Here is a 12603-nt window from a genome sequence, read left to right as displayed (position 1 = left end):
AAATTTTGTTAACTTTTACCCTGAAAAATAAAGTAAGTTTATAGAATGATATCTTTTGAGACATAGCCATTTTCACATAAACATACAATTAATAAGTACTCACTCAATTAATGCATCTTTTCCAGGCACTACATTTGCTGATTGAGAAAAGGATACTAAATAGCTATTGACTGAGAAGAAATGTTCAATAACAGTCTCAAATTCACCTTATGAAGGAAAGAAATTATTTTCTTTGAAGAGTGGGAGAGACTTAATTAAACATGAAATAAGGAAAAGGTTACTCTCTATTAAAATTTAAATGGTTAAAAAATAAGTACAAAGAAGTCCATGACACTATTTTTTTTTCAAATTCACACTTCATTTGCATCGCACAAAGCAGATAAGTCATGTACTCCCTCAAAGTGGATAACGGAAGTATGTGTATAATATAAAAGAACATCTGTTAGTACGTCTCTCCTGAAAAAATGGGAAGGGCAAAAGCTTACTTCTTTCAGAATTAATTTGATAATGAGAGCTCTCTCTGAAACCTCAGATGGCTCAAGACAGAAGAGTACAGAATGGCACAGCATAGAGGGAATTTCAATGTAAATTAATAGGTTGATGGTAATAAGAAGGTGCAGAACAAATTCCTCCTTCACTAATTGCTAATATAATGTAGTAAGACAATATGGGAACACATACAAACAAACAAAAGAAAAGGACTTGTTCGTTTATTATTAGTTATATCAAGTATCAGATATAGTGGTAAACTGGAGGATGAGAGAAAGCTCAGTTGTTTTCTTTTCATCATCCTACTGCTGAGGGAATTGCTCTATTTCCAAAAATGAGTTCTTAAAAAAAGAAAACTACAGCAAGTACTTTGAAATCAGGTGCAATTATAATATTAGCAATTGAAACCTTCTCCAAATTAGGAAACGCTTAATTTAAACTTCTTAGGTCTAAGGGAATTGGATTGATTGTTTGCTGGTAACTAGACTGCATTTACTGAGATGGTCAATTCTTCATTCCTGTAAACCTAATCTCCAATTCAGCATCATCAGGCAACATCTGTAGAAAGTTTCTGGCTTAAGATTATTTTTGTGTCTAATTTAAATAAAGCCTAATGAAAATCTAAAAATTGCACTGAGTTCCCTAGTATGGTGATTGGAATTCAGGTAATTCCATTGATAGAGATATTTTTTTCATAAATATTTTTTATTGTCATGTATAATTATCTCAAAGTAGCTAACAAATATCATTTCAGGACAATGGCAGGCAATAAGTAGAGGGAATGAAAACAGCATGTTTTTACATCGTGGGTTGTTATTTATTCATAAGCTGTTCAATGTCCCACTTTTCAACTAATTATAAAGAAGTAAGTACCCATAAAAGTCACATTAAGATGTCAGTGACTAATATTGTATTTAAAATTTTGTATTACCTTTTCCAAGTTTTTTTGCATATCTTCAAACAGGATGCCAGGCAGTGGATATATTTTTATTTAAACAAAGTATCTCTAGATAGAAGAAGAAATAGGAGACACATTTGGATGAATGCTGTCTTTCAAATACTATCCCACAGAACAATTTCTATTATGCCTATAAGGAGTGTCTTCCTGCAGGTTAAAATGAAACTTCTCAGTGGCTTCTGGCTCTGGATAATATAGAATAAGAACACTCCACCCTGTCTGTCCTATTGAAAGCAACTACAAAACCTGGAGAACAGGTGCTATGGTTTGAATATTTGTCCTTTCCAAAACTCATGGTGAGATTTGGTTGTTACTCTGGTGGGGAGAGAAGGTCAGACCTTTGGGAGGTAGTAGGTTGAGATGGGATTAATGCCATTGTGAAAGGGCAAATTTGGCCCCCTTTTGCTGTTTGCCCTTCCACCCTTTGTCATGTGATGATGCTGCGAGAAGGCCCTCACCAGATGCCAGCACCTTGATCTTAAAACTTACCAGCCTCCAGAACAGAGAAAAAATAAATTTCTGTTCATTATATATTACCCAATATCAGGTATTCTGTTATAGCCGCACAAAATGGACTAAGACAACAGGTTTGGACCAGCTACTTGAGGACTCTAAAAAGTAAATATATGGACAATGGCCAACAGGTGGATGCAATCCAAATGTTCATTGATGATGAATGAATATATAAAATATAGTATACACATGCAAGGAATATAATTGGGACACAACCCACAACATGGATGAACCTTGAGGACATTATGCTAAGTGAAACCAACCAGTCACAAAAAGACTAATACTGAGTAATTCCACTTACATGAGATACCTAAAAAATTGTGCCCCAAAGAATTAAGGAAACCCATGACTAACAGAAATTGTCAAGTTTGCAGGATGGCAGATAAGAAGAAAAGAAACAACTTGCTGAAAAGCTGAAACTCCCTTCACTTCCAAGATAACAAAATTTGCTGAAATTTATTGGAGCCAATATAGCTCACCAGAGTTTGCATTGAATGAACTTGCTGACATCACAGCCTGAATTTCCACTACATGTTTCATACTGACTTTCTCCAATTTTCACATGGGACCCATGTATGGCTAAGGACTTTCCAGACCTTCCCTTTCCTTCCATCAATCACCTGCTAATCCCAGAATCCACCACCTAAACTTTTTTCTAATAAATGGACTGCCTTAAAGTCAGCACAGGAACACAGACTTGGTCAGGACTCCTGTCTCCTTGTTGGTCAATCTGTAATAAAATGCTTTTCTTTCCTCAAAACCGAGTGCCATAGTGTTGGTTTCTAGCACATTGGGCAGTGAGCCTTTTTTGCTTGGTAACACCTAGAGTAGTCACGCTCTTAGGGACAGAAAGTAGAAGGGTAGTTGCTAGGGGGTGGGGAGAAGGAAGAATGGCAAGTTGTTTAATGGGTATAGCATTTCAGTTTTGCAAGATGAAAAGAGTTCTGGAGATGGATGGTGGTGGTGGTTGCACAACAATGTTAATGTACTTAATACTACTGAATTTTTTACTTACATTGTATAAGATGGTATTATGGACTGAATTGTGTCCCCCCTCCCAAGTTCATATATTGAAGTTCTAACCCCTATTACCTTAGAATGTGACTGTATTTGGAGTTAAGAACTTTGAAGAGGTAATTAAGTTTAAATAAGATCATAAAGGTGGAACTTATAAGAAGGAGGAAGAGACAGCAGGGATGTGCACATAGATAAAAGGCTATGTGGGGAAATAACAAAGAGATGTCTGCTGTCAACAAAGCAGGGAGGCCTCAGGAGAAACTAGACCCACTGTCACCTTGAGCTTTCACTTCCAGCCTTCACAACTTGAGAAAATAAATTGCTGCTATTTAAGCTAGCCGGTCTGAGGAATTTTTTGATGGCAGCTGTAGCAGGTAAACAGGAATGCTACATTGTATATTAAGTTTATTTTACTACAATTAAAAAACAGGAATAGTACCAGGTGGATTGAGAAAGAAGACTTAGGATGTATGGCGAGGTTACCATTTTTCCCCCTCGGGTTTTCTGTTCACCTCAACTCAGTGAAACTCAACATAAAATCAACATGGTTGTAGACAGAGAAAGGTCCAGGAGAAGTTCCCACTACTCAGGTCCCAGACTGGCTGCCTGGTGAGGCACACATGAGGCAGATTCAAATAGCACAGCAGAGTCTTGGAAAACATAACAGCTCCTGGAACCACATTCTATAGAAGGCTCATTGGAACTTGCAGGATGAGGCCAGCCCAGTTGATTACTTGCCAAAACAAAAATATACACATTTTCCCTCAGATTTACACAATATCCCCAGAGTTCCATAATGTAATATTCAAAATGTTTAGAATATCATTCAGTATTACGTGCCATATAAAGAACACAAACAAATTTAAATTCACTTGGAAAAAGTAAATAAATGTGTCAATCGTAACATAATACATTGTTGGAATTAACCTGATGAAGACTTCAAAGCACCTACTACAAAAATGCTCTAACAAGTTAAGGATGAAGAGTTTTAAAACAAATGGAAAGAGAGAAAGTTTCAGCAAGGAAATACAAGATATAAAGAAGAACCAAAGAGAAATTTTAGAACTAAAAACATATAATAACAACAAATTCACTAGATAGAGTCAATAACAGAATATAAATGATGGAGAAAAAAGTCATTGAACCTTAAGATGGATCAGTAGAAATGATTCAACCTGAATAACAAAGAGAAAGACATATGATTTTTTTTTTTTTAACTGAGCCTCACTCACAGACCTATGGAACTGTATCAAAGAGTCTAATGTACATGCCATTGCAGTTGCAGAAGGAGATTAAAAAGCATGTGGTGTGGGAAAAAATTGAAGTAATAATAAGACTAAAAATTTCACAAATTTGGTGACATAAATCTTTCAGACGCTCAAGCAACCGCCAAACATAACTCTTCTAAGTCCTCTTTTAAACACATCAAAATCAAACTATTTAAAACTATATATATATATATATATATATATACACAAAAAAAAAAATTATCAATATCAGGAAAAACAAAATATCCCTACAGACATAAGAAATGATAATAAAATATATATACACACACACACACACACATATATATATATATATAATTGAGAGCAAAGAGAGATACATGACATATTACAGCAGAACAACAATCTGAATGACTGTTGAGTTATCATAAAAAAACTCTGGAGGCATAACATTTTGAAAGAAATAATAGAAATTAGTTTCTCACAGTTCTGGAGGCTGGGAACTTTAAGGCCAAGATGATAGCTGGTGAGAGCCCAGTCTCTCTGCTTCCAAGGTAGTGCCCTGCTGCAGCTTCTGGAGAGGACAAATGCTGAGGTACAATATTTCTAAGATGATGAAAGGAAAGAACAGTCAAGCCAAAATTCTATATCCAGCCAAAATATCCCTCAATAATGAAGTCGAAATACACAGATAATGCTCTAGACGTACTGAAGGATGCAAATACCCTTCAGTGATGAAGGTGAAATACAGACGAAGGAAAACTAAGAGAACTTCTTATCAGAAGGTCTGCTCTAAAAAATCCGCCAAAGGAAATATGTTGAACAAAGTGAGGTGATACAACATTGAAGAAAGAGCAACAGACATGGCATCTGGGAAAACATATAATTATTTTGTTATTTGGTTCTTTAAAATATATTTGATAATTTAAAGCAAAAATATAATATTTTTGGATATTGTTAGTGTTTGTACATAAAATACATAACATGACTATACACCTGAAAGTGGTCAAATATTTTTTGCAAGGGGACTGTGAAAAGTTAAGCAACCACTCTATAGTCAAAAACTAGAATACGTAAATTAACATGACATGCAAATATATGTTCAAATAACCCAGAAGATGGCAGGAAAGGGAAAATAAGGACACAAAAACAGAGAAAAAACAAATAATAGTAGAGCTATATTGAAACATATCAATAATTACATAACATGTAAATGTTCTAAACACAACAATTAAGAGAGAAAGTCTCAAAATGTATATGAAGCATGATTTAGCTATATTTTTTCCACAACAAATTAATTTTAAATATAGTCATATAAGTTAATTAAAAGAAAAAGAATAGGAAAAGATACACCATGCAAACAACCGTCAGAGAAAGCTTGAGTGACTAGGTAGACTTTCTAAAAAGATTAGAGCAAGGAAAATTTGCAGCGATAATTATAAAGTTCAGTTCACCAAGGAGACATAATACCCTAAATGTGTACAAAGTAAACAATGAGAAATTAAAATATAAGGAAAACACTGACAAAGCTGAAAGCCGGGACAGATAAACCACAGACATCTTTAAAAAATTCAACCCTTCTATCTTAGTGATTAATAAAGCTAAGAAGCAGAAGATCACAAAGTTAAAGAACAACTGAAAAACACCATCAACCAATTGGATCTAACCGATATGTCTAATTGGTATCATCAGCAGAATACACATTTTTTCCAATGTACACAGAACATTCATCAAGAGAGAACTGTGAGTCATAAAACAACATCTTAACAAATTTAAAAGAATTGACATCATACAAAGTGTGTGTTTTGATCATAACAGCATTGGAATAGTAATCATTCACAGAAAGAAAACAGGAAAATCTTGAAACATTTGGATATGAAACAATCCATTTTCAAATAATCTATTGGTAAAACAGGAAGTCTCCAGGGAATAGAAAACATTTTTATTTGAATAAAACTTAAAGTACAAGATATTAAGATTTGTGTGATGCAGTTACTATAGTCGTTAGATGGAATTTATAGCATGAAATATTTAAATTCAAAAGAAAGTGTCAACACTCTAAAATTCTACCATAACAAACTAGAAAAGAAAAAGTAAAATGAAGCAAAGCAAGCAAAAATTAATGAAATTAAAAATATTGAAAAATAAAGAATGCTCAATGAGACCAAAATCTGAGTCTTTGAAAAGATCAGTAAAATTAATAAATCTCTGTCAAGATTGATAAAAAGAGAAAGGACATAAATTATCAATATCAGGAAAAAGAAAATATCCGTATAAAAATTAAAAAATGATAATAAAGTGATATACCAACAACTCTATGAACATAAATTTGCCATCTTAGATAAAATGAACCAATTTCTTAAAAACTACAAACTACCAAAATTTACCCAAAATGAAATAGTTAATCTAAATACTCTCATATGTATTAAAGGAATTAAATTTGTTGCTAACAACCTTTAACAAAAGAAATTTTTAGGCACAAACAATTTCACTGATGAGATCTACCAAATGTTTCATGAAGAAATAACAATTCTACACAATCTCTTCCAGGAAATAGACCGTGCAGATTACATTCAATTTGTGTTCTGAGACCAGCATTATCCTGATTCCAAAATCAGATAAAGGCAGTATGAATTAAGAAAACTACAGTTCGATATGAATCATCAGCATGGATGCAAAAATCCTCAATAAATACTAGCAAATGGAATCTAGTGATCTATAAAAAGAATAATACACACAATATATATTGTGGATAACACACACAACACACAGCCAAGTGAGAATTATCGTAGAATTGTAAGGCTTTAAAATATTAGAACATTAATCAATAAAATGCACCGTATTTTAACAGTAGAAAGAGGAAAACTACATAATCAACCCAAATGATGCAGAAAAAGCATTTGACAAAATTCAACATCCAGTCATAATAAAACTCTTCACAAACTAGGAATAGAAGAAAATATCTGTTGTATAAGGCCTGTCTTCGTGTGTTTTGTGTTGCTTATAACAATACCTGAAACTGGGCAATTTATAAATAAAAGGAATTTATTTGTTTTGTGATTGAGGCTGAGAGGTCCCAGGTTAACAAGACACATCTGGTGACAGCCTTCTTGCTGGTGGGGTCTCTCTGAGGTGTCCCCAGTTGGCACCAGTCATCAGAGGGCAACGGAGCTGAGCATACTAACATGCTACATTTTCTTCTAAAGTAACTGGTTTCCCTTCCAAATTAACCCATTAATGCATTAATACATAAATGGACCAATCTATTCATAAGCAGAGAGTCCTCATGATCCAATCACCTCTTAAAAGCCCTACCTCTCATCAGTGCCACATTAGGGATTAAATTTCAACATGTGTTTTAAAGGAAATAAATACTCAAACTACAGCAAAGCCTAAAGTTAAGGCACAGTACTATGTGCTGCCTTGTCATCTGGTGAGATTGGAAGGGACTTGAATGTTATAACCGCAAGCGTCTCTTTCTTTTTTGTCCCCAGAGACAAAGTCCTCTGGCCAGACAATGCTTCTTTTCAAGGGACTCAGGTGAAGTTCTTGCTTACCCTGGTTTCTGCCAATCTCTCTGCTCTGTTGTCTTCACATTGATGTCACCCTAAGTCATTTACCCATGTGATCCCAAGATGTTTGTCACAGGTCTCATAAATTCAATTTTTGATCACAAACTCATATTGCATGAGTTACCTAATCTCAAGGTAAAACCAACAAGACACTGTTTTTGACTCTGCACCGATACCTTCTCTGTGTTCCCTGATAATTAGAAAACAAGAAGTCTTTGGTTAGCTCTTAAATGCAAGGAAGAAACAGCTGATCCGTATCAATGTATTAAGCCTACTCTAAATCTAACTCCTTCCTCTGCACTTTTCAGTTGCATAAACCAAAAAATGCCCTTAATCAATAAACCAACATGCCAATATGAGTTGGTTTTCTATACTAAATAACAGTATCACACCTGGTACAGAAGGAAAATTAAGCTTTTTTGTAGTAATCTGAATATGGCCACCCAAAGATAGCCATGCCTTAATCTCTGGAACCTGTGTATAGGTTAGGCTACATGGCAAAGGAAAATTAAGATTGCAGATGGAATTAAGGTTGCTAATCAGATGACCTTAAATTAGAGAGATTATCCTAGATTATTAGGGTGGGCCCAGAGTAATCACAAACATCCTTAAAATTGGAAGAGGGCAGAAGAAGCAGAATTAGTGCCAAATTTATGCAATTTGGGAAAATTTTGATCCACCATTTCTAGCTTTAAAGATGAAAGACTGAGGCAAAGTGCTAAAAAATGTGGCCATCTGCAGGATCTGGAAAAGGTACGGAAGGGGTTCTTCCCTGAGGCCTCCAGAAGGACCACAGCCTTAGTGACATTTTCATTTTATCCCACTGAGACACATTTTGGACTTCTGGCCTGCAAAATTTAAGATAATAAATTTGAGTTGTTTTAAGCCACCAGGTTTGCAGTGAATTGTTATAGCAGCCACAGGAAACTAAAAGACAAGTGAGTCTCTCAGTTCCTATGGAAAGCCTTTCATCCCATTCGGAGTCAGGTTACACGCTCCTCAGAAATCCTCCCACTGCCCCTTGTCCACAGCACTTTTATAACCTCTAAAGACATCAGCATGTATTTCTTACAAACAAGGAAATTTCTTACACCATCACGGACACTTATAAAAATCTGATAATTAATATTGACACAATACTTCAATCTATAGTCCTTATTCAAATTTTATCATCTCATTAGTGTTTTTGACATCATTTGTTTGACCTGGTCAAGGGATCAAGGCAGGATCACACAGTGCATTTAGTTTTCACGCCTCTTTAGTCTTTTTCTGAAGTATTTCCTCAGTCCTTGGTCTTTCACGTTAACGACATTTTTGAAGAGTACAGGCCAATTATTTTGCAGAAAGTGCTTCAATATGTTTATCTGATTTTTTTAATGGTTAGATTCAGGTCATGCATTTTTGGCAGGAATATCACAAAACTGTCCTCAGTGCATCATATTAGTAGGTATACAATGCCAATTTCTCCTGTTACTGATAATATTAACTTTGTTCACCTGTTTAAGGTGGCAGTTTTCTGCCAGTTCTCTCCATTAAAAAGTTATTAATTCCCTCCTTATATTTAAGAAATGTCTTGTAAGGAGATACTTTTAGACCTTTGCCCATTAGTTTTAGCATCTATTTATGATCCCTGCCTTAAAATTATTACTATATCACACCTGTAATCCCAGTATTTTGGGAGGCTGAGGTGGGCGGATCACCTGAGGTCAGGAGTTCGAGATCAGCCTGGCCAACATGGTGAAACCCCGTCTCTACTAAAAATACAAAAATTAGCCAAGCGTGGTGGTGTGCACCTGTAATACCAGCTACTCAGGAGGCTGAGGCAGGAGAATCGCTTGAACCCCAGAGGTGGAGGTTGCAGTGAGCTGAAATTGTGCCATTGCACTCCAGCCTGGGCAACAGAGTGAGACTCTGTCTCAAAAAAAAAAAAATTATTACTATAGTAATTTCCTACTATTGCTTTCTCATTCTACTATTACTTCTGTATTTATTATTAGAATTACCTTTTAAGAAAAAGCTTATTGCATTATTATTTAAATCAATATGGACTTATGGATTTTTATTTTATTCTATGGATTATAATTCATTACTATGACCACGTATTTTGTTGTTCAATTTTCTCAGATTTGGTCCATGGTAGTCTTTTCAAACTGACTTCAGTGTTGTTCTGATATGTCCCCATGATTCACTGAACACTTTCCTACATCCGGTGCAAAATATTGTATGCTCGTCTTATACTTTTCATGTCGTAGTTCTTTTTTTGTTTTGTTTTTAATTATACTTTAGGTTCTGGGATACATGTGCAGAACGTGCGGGTTTGTTACATAGGTACACATGTACCATGGTGGTTTGCTGCACCCATTGACCTGTCATCTACTTAGTTATTTCTTCTAATGCTATACCTCCCCTAGCCCCCCACCCCCCGACAGGCCCCTGTGTGTGATATTCCCCTCCTTGTGTCCATGTGTTCTCATTGTTCGGCACCCACTTATGAGTGAGAAAATACAGTGTTTGGTTTTCTGTTCTTGTGTTAGTTTGCTGAGAATGATGTTTCCGGCTTCATCCTTCTGAAATCAGCCATTTTATCAAAGACACCCACTACATTTTATTAGTGAGGATATTTAGAAACCAAGATATGAATGCTAGGTGTCCTTTTGTAATAGTTTCATTGCTTCCAGGTCTTTTCAGTAAACACGCTGTATTAGTCCATTCTTACACAGCTATAACAAAGTACCTGAGACTGGGCCATTTATATGAAGGAAAGAGGTTTAATTGACGCACAGTTCTGCAGGCTTTACAGGAAGCATGACTGGAAGGCCTCAGGAAACCTACAATCATGAGAGAAGGCAAAAGGGAAGCAAGCAGGTCTTTACCACAGCAGAGCAGGAGAGAGAGAGAGAGAGAGAAAGAGAGAACAAGCGGCAAATTGTCACGTCACACACTTTTAAACCATCAGATTTTGTAAAAACTCACTCACTATCAGGAGAACAGCATGGAAGAAACTGCCCCCCTGATCCAATCACCTCCAACCAGATCCCTCCCTCAACACATGGGGATTACAATTTGAGATGAGATTTGGGTGGGGACACAGAGCCAAATCATATCACAAACCTAGCAAATAGACAAGAGAGTTAAAGTCTTCAACTATAACTGTGAATTTGTCTACTTTTCCTTTTAATATTTCATCAATTTTTATTTTGTGTATTTTGAAACTCTGCTGTTGGATACATACCCATTTAGGATTGTTATGTTTCTTTGGTAATTTGACATAGTTCTCATCATAGAATGTCCGTCCTTATCTCTGGTAATATTTTTATGCTGAAGTCAACTTTTATATTAATATAGCCATTCTAACTTTCTTTTTACTTTGTTTTAAAATTGCTTTATTGAGATGTAATTCACATATCATATAGCTCACTCAAAGTACATTTTTCTTACATTTAAAGGGTTGTAAAACCATCACCACTACCTACTTTTGAACATTTTGTTCCCCCAGAAGAAACCGTTTACCTACTAGTAGTCAGTTTCATTCCCTGCCCCAAGCATTACACAACACGAATCTACCTTTCTGTTTCTATAAACTTGCCTATTTGGGACATTTCATAAAATTGGAATAATGTAATACATGGTCTTTTGTGACTGGTTTCTTTTACTTAACATAATGTGCTCAAGATTCATCCATGGTGTAGTATGTATCAATACTCACTCATTTTCATGGCTGAATAATATTTCATTACATGATATGTTTGCTTCCTATTGCTGCTTTAACAAGTTCCTACAAGTGGCTTGAAACCGCTGATTTATTAGCTTACAGGTCTGTAGGTTACAAGTCCAATACAGATTTCACTTGGCTAAAATGAAGGTCTTGGCAGGGCATTAATGCCTCCAGAAAGGAATGAAGCCCTGCCCACACCTTGATTTTAGGCAAGTGAAATCTGTATTAGACCTGTAACCTACAGAACTGTAAGCTAGTAAATATGTTATTTCAAGCCACCTGTAGTAACAAAATTCCTGGATTTTCCCCTCTCCTAGAGGCTGCCCATATTTCCTGGTTCATGGCTCTCTACCTCCAACATCAAAGCCAACAGTAACAGGTACTTCTTCTTACATTGAATCAGTTTGACTGACTCTTCCACCTCTTTCTTCCAGTTTTAAAGACCCCTTTTTTTTCTTTTAGGTTAGTGTTTGGATGGTAAATGTACTTTCAACATTTTACCTTTAACTTAACATTTATATGAAAACAGTTTTCTCGTGCATAGCATAAGATTGCATCTTGTATTATCTATCTATATATGTGTGCTTGTACATACATATTCACAGCCATTTTAATATTATCTTCTATAGTAATATTTTTCTTGAAAGCCAAGTTTCGGAAAGTGAGAATACTTCCTGAATTTCCATGTCATCCTTGCTCAGAGGCCATGCAAATCTTCTCCATAATGTTCTGCTTGTAGTATACATACTGCCAAAGTGATTGTTCTGTAAAAATGTTCTGACTTGCTAATATCCTTACTAAATTAAGAGCCTTGTGAGGATAGGGAAAATGTTAATTCATTTACAATTGCCTGTCTTAACCTTGTAGAAAATAAACATTTGTTGAATATTTAATGTATTAATTAATGTATTTGTGTATTAATGCAGCTTCATAGAATTTCACTGTATAAATTTCATTTGGCGAGCTTAATTCGTGGTTGTTCGTTAGTTCTCAATTATTTTGTGCTGAGTCTCATCTGAGAGTATCAGCAACACATTTGAAGGGGACTGAACTATACCCACTATTTTTGCACAAGGTGCTTGTTAACCTTTTATTTTCATCTTTTATTTGAGT

General features: G+C 35.3%; 1 non-coding gene across 1 annotated transcript; it reads right to left on the bottom strand.

Moving 5' to 3' along the window:
* Window positions 1-12146: 12146 nt before the first annotated feature.
* LOC129471729 (U6 spliceosomal RNA) lies at window positions 12147-12249 on the bottom strand. Its single transcript, XR_008653698.2, has one exon. It is a non-coding gene; the product is annotated as a U6 spliceosomal RNA (small nuclear RNA).
* Between the last annotated feature and the right edge of the window lie 354 nt (window positions 12250-12603).

The sequence above is a fragment of the Symphalangus syndactylus genome, chromosome 21, assembly GCF_028878055.3.
Source record: "Symphalangus syndactylus isolate Jambi chromosome 21, NHGRI_mSymSyn1-v2.1_pri, whole genome shotgun sequence".
Taxonomy (NCBI): domain Eukaryota; kingdom Metazoa; phylum Chordata; class Mammalia; order Primates; family Hylobatidae; genus Symphalangus; species Symphalangus syndactylus.
This window is presented reverse-complemented; position numbering and strand designations above follow the sequence as displayed.